This window comes from Salvia miltiorrhiza, chromosome 7, assembly GCF_028751815.1.
Source record: "Salvia miltiorrhiza cultivar Shanhuang (shh) chromosome 7, IMPLAD_Smil_shh, whole genome shotgun sequence".
NCBI lineage: Eukaryota > Viridiplantae > Streptophyta > Magnoliopsida > Lamiales > Lamiaceae > Salvia > Salvia miltiorrhiza.
The window spans coordinates 44,683,873-44,695,055 of record NC_080393.1 but is presented as its reverse complement, the minus strand read 5'-3'; the positions used below and the strand labels follow the sequence as shown (position 1 = coordinate 44,695,055).

Below are 11,183 nucleotides of genomic sequence, written 5' to 3'. Positions count from 1 at the left end.
CATTCAAAGATCGATAATCAATGCACACGAGCCATCCTGTGACCAGCCTCATAGCTATGAGCTCATCTCTCTCATCCTTAACCACAGTCATGCCTCCCTTCTTAGAGATAACTTGCGTCGGACTCACCCACTCACTATCAGAGATGGCATAAATGATACCTGCATCCAACCACTTGAGCACCTCCTTTCTCACCACCTCTTGCATAGTCGGATTTAAACGTCTTTGCGGCTGCACCTTAGGTTTGTATTCCTGCTCCAACAAAATACGATGCATGTAAATAGAAGGACTAATTCCTTTGATGTCAGAAATAGACCATTCTATAGCAGACTTGTACTTCCTCAAAACTCGCATCAACTTCTCCAACTCCAACGGAGATAAATAAGCAGACACAATAACAGGAAATGTCTCATTCTCACCCAAAAATTGATACCTCAAATTCTCGGGAAGTGGCTTCAGCTCAAGTTTGGGTGCAGCTGCAGCTGCAACTGGTGTAGGTAAATCAGCTACCTTTTCCACCGATTTGCTTCCCCCATCAACAGGTTTGTGAATATCCATGTAAGGCATAGGATCGATGGGATAGCTCTCTACGGCTTCCAGCTCTGCAATATAATCCAAAATCTCATCACACGCCTCATCAAGCTCGGAGTAAGGATATAATGACTGTGTGATGCACTCCTCAAAAGGATCCTCTACAGATGCAGGAAAATCCACTACAGCCTCAATTAAATTGCATTCCTCAAGTTGTGTTTCAACGGGCTTCTTCATCGCATCATAAATGGACAGCGTCATCTTTTCATTATTGACGCGGAAAGTCAGATCTCCCTCTTGCACGTCTATCAATGCATGGCCCGTAGCTAGAAACGGACGCCCCAAGATCAATGGAGTATTTTTGTCCTCCGGCATGTCCAAAACTACGAAATCTGCAGGAAAAATAAACTACTCCACCTGCACTAGAACATCCTCCGCAATTCCCTTGGGATAAGTAAGGGAACGATCTGCCATCTGTAAAGCAATGGAAGTAGGCTTGATTTCTCCAATCTCCAATCGGTTGAAAATAGAGAAAGGCATCAAATTGATGCTTGCCCCTAAATCACAAAGAACGCGGGAGAAATTCTGCCCTCCAATCACACAAGCGATAGTAAAGCTGTCGGGATCCTTCTGCTTCAATGGCAGCTTTCTTTGTAGCACAACACTGCATTCCTCGAAAAGATTAATCGTCTCATACTTCCCCAACTTCTTCTTGTTGGAGACTGCATCCTTGAGGAACTTGGCATTGCCTGGCATATCTCTCAAAGCGTCAAGTAAAGGAATGTTTATGTGAAGATTTGAAAACATCTCCATAAACTTGGCTAACTTCTCATCCATCTTTGGCTTTGCCAGGCGACGCGGGAAAGGCGCTACAGGCTTGTACTCTGATCTGGGAAACGTAGGAGTAGGAATAGGCTCCTTAACAGCAGAAGTACTTGGCGATGCCCTAGAAGTAGGCAGCGAATCGTACACAGTTGTCTCCAAGTCATCCTCCTCCACAATCTCTACACATTTTTCCTTGCCATCCTGCAGCTCTGGATGATTCTGATACTGAGTCCCGCTCCTTAAATGAATCGCATTACACTGATTTTTTTGGATTGACCTCAGTGTTGCTAGGGAATTTTCCTGGTGTGTGTTGTGCAGCTGCTTGGTTGGCCATCTGACCAACTTGAGTCTCCAATATCTGCACTTGCTTGGACAGTGCTGAAAAATTATTTCCAATATGACCCACTTGAGACTCCAAATTGGTCATCCTTGTATTAACAGTTGTCTTCATACTAGACACCTCTGTTAACACCTGTTGCATCATATCCTCAAGCGATCCCTTCTTCGGCTCATTTATAACTCCTCCACTAGACACAGAAAATCTAGGTGGAGGCTGCACAATATTGTTGGGATTTGAATAGGAAAAATTTGGATGATTCCTATTATTGGGATGATACGGTGGATTTCCGCCCTGATGTCCCTGATAGTTTGGTCTATTGAATTGGTACTGCCGCTGGACATAATTAGCATCTTCAAACTGTGACACATCAGATAAAATCGGCTGCTGAGGAATTTTTGCTAGCAGTGCTTTTCTCTCCAACTCATACTACTTTTGAAGAGCTTCATATTTCTCCTTAAAATCATCTCTCTCCTCATGCACAACTGCAATTCTTCTCGTAGAATTTCTGTCATTCGGCCATTAATAACTATTGGAGGCCATCTCTTCTATCACACGATAAGCCTCCTTTGTATTTTTATGGAGAAGACATCCACCTGCAGTAGCATCCACCATACTTTTTGTTAGACCAGTCAAACCATTATAAAAATGAATGATCTGCTGATCCTCCGTGAAACCATGTTGTGGACAGTTCCTGAGCAGCTCACGAAATCTTTCCCAGGCATCATGAATGGTCTCATCTCCTAGCTGAGAAAAGTGAGAAATCTCTGCAATGATTTTCTGAGCTTTAGAAGCAGGAAAGTATTTTGCCAGGAAAGCTCTACACAAATCCTCCCATCCAGTAATAGCACCTCTGTCCAAACTCTTGAACCACTCATTCGCTCTGTCCCTGATAGAGAATCCAAACATCTTCATTCTGATGGCATGTGGTGGCACTCCATTCTGCTTAATAGTGTCACAGATATCTAGAAACTAAGTAATGTGAACATGTGGGTTTTCAGAAGCCGTTCCACTAAACTGTTCTGCTTGCACCATGTTTATCAATCCCGGCTTCAGCTCGAACGTAGTAGCCTGCACAGTTGGTCCCCATCTGCCTCCTTGAAATTGATCAACCCGAGGCTGATACATGTGATTCAGCGGTGGCTTTGGTGGAGGAGCCCGGTTGCGCCTGCTCTCCTCTCTCTCTTCATCTAGCTGCCTCTGAAGGTCTGTCACTGTTCGCATAAGGGTTTCAAGATCCAAGTTATTACGTTGCTCTGTCATTGCTTGCTTGTTCTTTTCACGGTTGTCTTTTTTATATTGCTTTTCGATTTCCAAATTCAAAGGTACAAGATGTTCCTTTCCTTTGGATCTCGTGATCATACACTCCTGAAACAACAAACAAAAATCAGAAACAGAAATTAAAAGCTAAAAATAAAAATAAAATTAAAACTTATAACGCCTGAAATAATGCTTAAGTCTAGTCAGAAATATTAAAGTAAATTCTAAATAGTCCCCGGCAACGGCGCCAAAAAGTTGATCACTAATTTCTTAGCAACAAAAACTGCAACTGAACAGTGTAATCGTAGCACAGAAACAGCAAGTCGAGTATCATATCCACAGGGACTATTATAATGAATCACTCTAAGTAATCCCAAGTAAACTCTAGTAGTATTCAGGCGAACTCAAATAAGAATGAAGAATAAAACTAAAATCAAAATAAAGCAAATAAAATAGGATAAAAACTCAAATAATTAAAGACTCTGACCCTAGGGATGTACTTTTACTAATCAATTACATGCATTTAATCTATTGATTCAATTACCAATTTAATCCAACCCTGATGAAAGATCATAGAACTATTCACAAGCTTCTCTAACGAACACCTATTAATGTAGATTAATTTACCCCTTTTCACATTCAAGACTCCAAGGAATAAATTAACTCCAAATAGCACACAAAGAATATCTTCCTATAGCTTCACCTGTCGCATTCAAGACTCAAGGCTAACACTATATCATGCATTCCTGAATCAGTTGAACAATTATCGCATTCAAGACTCAAACTGAACAGCTAGACATGAAAATTACTGATCAGATAATTCACAAGAAAATAGGCACCAGGAATCATGAATCACAAGTTGAAAGGCAAATTGATAGCAATAAATCATACACACATAATTAATCAGCTATGTACAAACCCTAGGTTCAGATTAACGAATTAGCCAGACATCGTAAAATAAAACATAAACATAGTAAATAAAAGAACAATTGCAAAAACTAAATTATATAAAACCGTAGTAATTGAATGTAACAGCTCGAATCTTCACTCTCGCCGAGATTAAAATCCAGTGCTCTAGGAATTAAAAAGCAATGAAAACTAAAGCTATGAAACTAAAAAATAAAAGTTGGGAACCCTAGATAGGTCAAAAGAGGACCTATTTATAGTCTTAGGGTAAAATAAGAGTTTAAAAATCGAAAATAACAAAGAAGAACGTAAAAACGCGGAAGGCTAAAAACACGCGGCCAAAATGGCGGCCCGTTCGGCGGTCGCCGAACAGGTCGCCGAATTTGGCCTTAAAACCGCCCAAAAACGGCGGTCGTCGTTTCTTCTCCATCAAGTATAAATCTGATCCATGGATTTCGGCGGCCAACTCGGCGATCGCCGAATTGGTCACCGTTTTTGCTCTTCAAAACAGCAAATTTCGTCGGTCAACTCCTTTGACCGCCGAATTGCCTCTTTTCGTCCCAACTTTAGAATCTTCGTCTTTTCTCGATTTTTGGGCTCGATTCTCTCAAAACTCTTCTCTTTAACATGTTCCTTACACTCCATGCTCCAGTACCACTCATTTCTGCATCAAAACAGTCAAAACTACACCCGACCGTGAAATCATGAAAGAATAGTCAATGAACTCCAAATGATAATAAAACGGGCGTAAAATCGACTTAAACCGCAGAATATAAACCATAAAAACCATGCAAAATGAGTGTTTATCATAAACACTAGAGTCATAATCACTAATCACCCTATCATCTCTATCATTATCCCTGCCCTCTTCTCTTTCACTATCACCCTCAACCACCTCTGCTTCCACGTCAACTGCCTCATCTCTTACTTCATCCCTAATCACCCCCTCATCTCTGTCATTATCCCTGCCCTCATCTCTGTCATCATCCCTGCCCTCTTCTCTTTCATCATTCCTACCCACAACATCATCATTGTTTTGCTCACCCATATCCTCTGCCTCTAGACCCCTATCCCCTTCATCATTGTCAACTACTAAGCTATCAAGAACCCTATCTCCTTCAATAGTATCAGTACCAGCTGCCCCAACATCTACCCCATCTTTTGGAACCTCTAAACCCTCTGGCACTTCCCCATATAGAGTATCGAGCTCTTCTTCTGTAAACAAGCTCAATGGTGTGAAACTAGGCATATATATCGTTTCAAAGTCAGCAAAAAATTGAATTTCTCCTTGGCCACATATCTCTAGATAATCTAACACCTTCGCACAATGCTTTTGATCCCTAATGAGAATTAGGCCTTTATCTAATCTGTAATCTTCGTCATACGCATAAACTGCCCCTAGGTTTAGACATCAAGCAAGCCTCAGATGACTCAAACTCAGACATTATTCGTTCAAAAGTCATATTGCCTAAGATGTCTTCTATTTTCGACGAATCATAACCCTCATATTGGATTTCACCACTGTTTTCATCTTTAGACCAAATACCAAAAAGATTGAACACAAAGGTGACCATAGGATTTGCCATCCTGCACAACAAAATAACAGAAACAACACTATTTTAACATTCCATTAATCTATTAACACCACAGTTCAATCCTAGTTCAATCTATTAACATTCATTGATTCGGGATTAATTGCATGCAATCAAACACCATCCCCACGATTCGAGTTTAAGCAAAACTTACCTTTTTTTTTGGAAGTAGCAATCTGTGATCGCCGGTGGAGACTTATTGCCTGAGAAATCGCCCGCTGCTTCCAACTTCGTCGTCTTCAATATCTTCTGCCGCTCTTGAGTTTTGAATGTGGGAGACTCTTTGTATGCATCGGTTGTTAGAGAAACCCGCGTAAACATTCTTGGTGGGCCCCGCATTTAATAAAAAAAATATATTTTTTCTGGACGGCGTCTAACATCTGTCTGTGGGCTGGAGTTAATTGTATACTTTCCGTCGAGTTTGGGGGGCAATTTGTACCAAGTTGGAGAATGGGGGGTATACGTTCTAGGGGGGTCATGTTTAGGGGGGTATCTGTACCTTAACCCTACTTTTTTATGACATCTTTTTTTAAAATTAAATGACTTGTGTTGAAATAGTGAAAATTGAAATACAATAAAGGAAAAATAATTCTAACACATTGACACTCAAAATAATGCGTAAAAATTGAATAAGTAAACTAACTAATACTAACTAAATAACTAATTCACTATACTAATTCCAAAATAAAGTTGTTTTACAAGGCGAAAAAAATAATAATTAAGGGCTTGAGCTCAATTTTAATACAAATATTAAAATTGAGTGGCCTACGTATCTTCATTGAATAATGAAGAATCAAAGCCCATGTAGTTCTCTTACCTTATGTTGGGTCCCGGAGGATTGACTGAACAGGTGTATGGGGGGAGGAATACACCTGAAAGCTATTTTTCATGGATTGAAAACAAACAAACCTAATTTCAGTTGGAAATAGGTTGTAGACTGATACTGAAGTGACTTCAGTAATTTGATATTAGTCGAGCACAAAGCTTAACTGATATCCACGTAAGGCTTCAGTCTAGAGTTTGAAAAGCAGAGTAGAGTTACTAATCTTACTGACTATCAAAAGATTGATAAGTTAGACTAATAACTCTGCAGCGGAAATTTAAACTTAATCGAAGTAGCCCTATTGAAAGGTTTGTCAGTTACAATCCTTAGTTCCATTTTTCAGTTAATCAAGTTCAGTTGAAAAACAAGTTTAACGCAGATAAAGAAAAACTGAAAGCAGATAAAGAACACATGGATTTTTACGTGGTTCGGAAAATACTTTCCTACGTCCACGGCCAGATGATAAGTCTGACCAACACTTTGGGCTGCTGCTTACGGGTGCACAGCAAACCTTACAACTGAAAATCAGATTTTCAGTACCAACACACTGGGTTGGATTTCTCGCTCGCTCTTAGCACGCTAAGACACACACGTGCCTTTGTAGCGCTTGGCTAAGATCTTTGGAGTCAGAACCACTTTGTTCTGAACTCCGCTCTACGCAAACACTCTTTTTGGTCGGTTGAAAAGGAGTTCGAAATCTTTCAACTAAGATTACTGAGAACAGGTTCTCAAGTAATCGAAAACTTAGGCTTTGGGTAGAACAAGAATATACCTAAGGTGATAATTAAGAGAATATAGATAATCAGTGAACTGATTTAGACTCTGGGGATTCTCTTCTTCGATTCAAACTTTTGAAGGCAGTTGAAGGCTGAGTTGCAAATTTGGCAGAGGTTCATTTTGTGTATTTGAATCGGTGAAGATTGTAGTGTTCCTCTAGCTCTATTTATAGGCGAAGTCTTGAATAGATCCGTTGGAGAGAAGGTCTTCAAGAGTTCGTCCGTTATGAGAGTAACTTTGAATTTGGATGAGGTTACAATCTTCGAGGTTTCTATTTTGGTGAGGGACGTCGTCTCAAAGGTACGGTAGGTAGGGCGCCTTTGAAAAGCTTGCACCAAATAGGAACTCTTTGCAGAGAAAGGACGATCTTCAAAATCTCTGCATTTAATGCGGTTGCAGGAGCATTTAATGCTGGTTCCAGCATTTCAATCCGATGAAGAATGTCAACTGATACTTGTCATAAGTATCAGTCCGCTGATTCCACGTGGTCCGCATTAATACTTCAGTTATCACTGATCATTCAGTGAAACTCTCGTCTAGTCAATACATCAGTATTTGACTTTATCTTTTCGCAACAATCTTTAGTGTTCAACAATCTAACTAGAAAACATGAACTCTAATGTTTGAATTCGAAAAGTCTAGTTTATTACAATAAGAACAAGGAGCTTTGATATCATCAAAACTAGGGATATGATATTTCATTAAGTTCCCAACAATTTCCTCCTTTTTGATGATGCCAAAACCATACAAACAGTTTTGAGTCAAGAGACGACTAAAAATGTAAGATACTAAACAGGGTGAATGCAATTCCCCCTTAATAAAAAAACCTAAGATCGTGCAGACTGAAGGAAGAACAAGAAGAAAGCATAACTTAAAAGACATAAACGATTAATCAGAGCCTGGACAAAAAGAGATTGTCTTCAGGATGAGGTCAAAGAGGTAATTATTATAAATTACATAAGAACTGATTAGCAGTAAGTCCCTGACCAGTCAAGTTCATTTTAAACAAACAAATACAACATCGTCATTTTTCCTCACCAATAGGTCGCTTGAGAGAATTTTCCTTTGTGGCTTTCTTTTCACTTACCTCTTCGCTCCCTTCTTCCTTCTTCGTCTCTTCGAAAATCTTCAACTCTTCTATTTTAAACTCTTCCCTCTTAAGCTCTTCCCTCTTTTTTAGCATCGGCAGAAAGAAAAGGGTCTTGTAGCCGCCTGATTGACAGTATCTGTGATTCAAGGGTATGGATGTGGGTTTTGAGATCAGTGAGTTCCTTTTCTTGAGCTTCCATACGCCTTTCGAGTTGAAGAGCCTTGTCTTCAGTTGAAGGAACAGTTCGATGATCCTCTTCCATAGTTGCTGGCATGTCTTCTTGTCCAAGGGTCATACACAAAAAACCATGTGTGTGCAGATAATCACGGATAACTGCAAACACATCATGTGGCATCCCACATGTTGGTGATGCCGAACTTTTTGTACAACTCCGACTCAACAGAGTCTAAATCGAACTCAGACATCAGGACATTGAGGTCCCGAATATGTGATCGATGAGCAGTTTTGATGAAGGTGTAGAAGAAAAAAAGCATAAGATCTTGGTGTTCTTCTGGATGTGTTTCTGGCTGGATGTAAGGAACGTAGGTGTTGAGACAATGCTGAGCAAGACCTAGGAAATAGTTTTGAAGTTCTTGAGGATAAGAGATAGCAGTCTCTAAAGAGGAGAGAATGAAGGGGTCTATGTCTGGAACCTTTGTGAGAAAGGTTTCAGTGACGAATTGAAGAATATTTCTTTAAGGAGGCATGTTTTCATATATTAGTGAGAAAGGAGGTTGATCAGCTTGAGTTGGTTGAGCTGATTGAGAAGGTGACTGAGAGTCCTCTTGAGAAGATGAATGTTGGGGTTGAGCAGTAGGATCTGAAGGATTCTCAGTGGTAATTTCTGAGACCTCTGCAATCAAAGGAAGAAGATTGGAAGGGGTAATGTCAGGCGTGAGGTCTGACATTGCAGATTTTCCAGCATCACGTCTTGATTGAGAAGATCGTGTGCAGCGGTGGACTTCGATAGACGACGAAGGGACAATCGCCGTTGCTAATGTTGAAGGTGGTGAAAGAGCTATACGAGATGAGCTCAAGGCACCTTTGAATGGACTGATGGAATCAGTCACCTTGATTTCTTCCTTCCGAAGCATTGAATCTCCTTGGTGCTGTGAAGAATAATTGAAGATACCCTGTTTTCTTGACGTAAATGTCTGGAGGAATGGGTTTGATTCTTCTCTTCTGCAAGAACTTGGAGATATGCTTGTTCCCAATTGAATGGTTTCGTTTGGATCAGTGCAGTAAGCAGTGTCTTGTGGGGTCGAGAAATGTGATCTGGCGACTCCAAGATACCAAACCATCACCTCTTAATGATTTTGGCAAGAATCTTGAGATGTGGTTGAAGAACTGACATGCTCATGATACTCTTCACCTCAGTTGGTGAATCTTCCTTCAATGCAGACAAAAGGATTTTGTTGGTGACTTCTTCAGAGAAGACGTGAGCACATCCGTTGGTGGGGCAGCTTGAGAAACATTAACTGTATGTTTCTCAGAGGATGAGAAGTCGGCGATTTTGAAGATCATGATCTGCGCTGAGTACTTGCCAGTTTTGGCGTTGAACGCGATGGAGTTGTAGAACTCCTTGATCACCTCTGCGTCCAAAAAGTGTGGAGGCACGGAATGAACAAAGTTGAGCCACCTGGTGGTCGTCGTATATCATCAAATAATTCCTGCAATACTATCAAGAATTAAGTGAGTATGATGACAAGCAGGGTCGATCCCACAGAGAGCAGGTGAATCATTTAATTCCCTAAAATCTCAAGCATAGAGTTATCAAATTCGTCACATAATTCAATCCTGGCAACATGCTTAGCAACCAATACTCAACAATTACTTGGCTTAAGACACACAAAACCCAACATAAAATAGACTCAACAAAAGCTCCCAAAGATGCGCTCCCCCCTCACACTTAGCTCTTGCTTGCCCTCAAGCAAACAAGGAAAATGCATAAAGAGGGAACATACAAGACACTAAACTAAACACATAAAAGACACAAGAAAAAAAATAAACTAAAAAAACACAAAGAAGGGAAAGATGTCACCTGGATCTTCAATCATGCTCTTTTTCTCGGTCTTTGATGGTGGCAACTTGTGGATGCGGGACAGAGGCAGACAAAAATGGAGTGGCGACGGCAGCGGCTGAAAATAAAAAACAAAAGCAAAATCAAAGAAAATACTAAGCAAACAAAACATAAGAAAAGAAATTTGGGTTGCCTCCCAATAGTGCCTTTATTTAAGTCTTTGGCTAGACTTTATGATGCAATCAGAATCACGTCTGAGGTGACAATGGAATTTCTTCCACTGTCGTCATGTGAGATGCATCGTAGTACGGCTCCAACTTGTTATAGTTGACTAAAAAGGTCTGTGCCGTAGCCAAACTCTTAATCTCCACCGCTCCACCTAGGCAAACAGATTGTATTTCAAAAGGACCTATCCACTGCCTTCCAAGCATAAATCGAACCTTTTCACCAACTTCAAATGTTCTTCAGAATCGATGCTTGTGATACGATATCGCTATTAGATCTTCATACCCCATGTTGGTATGATAAACTTCCAGACGGAGCTCCTCCTCACACTTATCTTTTAAGTCGGGTGGTTTCACATCAAAATGCAGACTTCTGTCGCGTGGCTTCCATTTGGGCAAACAATTTGTATGTCCAGAACTTGCGAGTTTTGAGCCAGTATGAAGAAATTTGTCATGTTTGGCCAAACAGAACATATTTCCAGAATCTGCCAATTTCGAGTGGGCATGAAGAGACTTGATAGATTCTTTGACTTCTTCATTGTTCATCCCACGAGCATCAAGACCAGTTGCCCTTTTGATCAAGGTCGGTTCCAATTTGTCTTGCACAGATTTAGTCTCAAGATGTCCTTGGACAAAAGGGTCAGTAATGTTAGTGGCACAAACAGTTTTAACAACAAGAGGATTTTTCATGGTATCATCAATGTTGAAAGTGAACTTCTCTCCATGATAATCCAAACAAATAGTACCACTATAAACATCAATGACTGACCTAGTAGTCCTTAAGAAAGGACGACCTAACA

General features: G+C 40.4%; 1 non-coding gene across 1 annotated transcript; it reads left to right on the top strand.

The window, feature by feature from the left end:
• Positions 1-2,364: 2,364 nt before the first annotated feature.
• On the top strand, positions 2,365-2,471 carry LOC130996483 (small nucleolar RNA R71). The gene has a single exon (XR_009092652.1). It is a non-coding gene; the product is annotated as a small nucleolar RNA R71 (small nucleolar RNA).
• Positions 2,472-11,183: the final 8,712 nt, after the last annotated feature.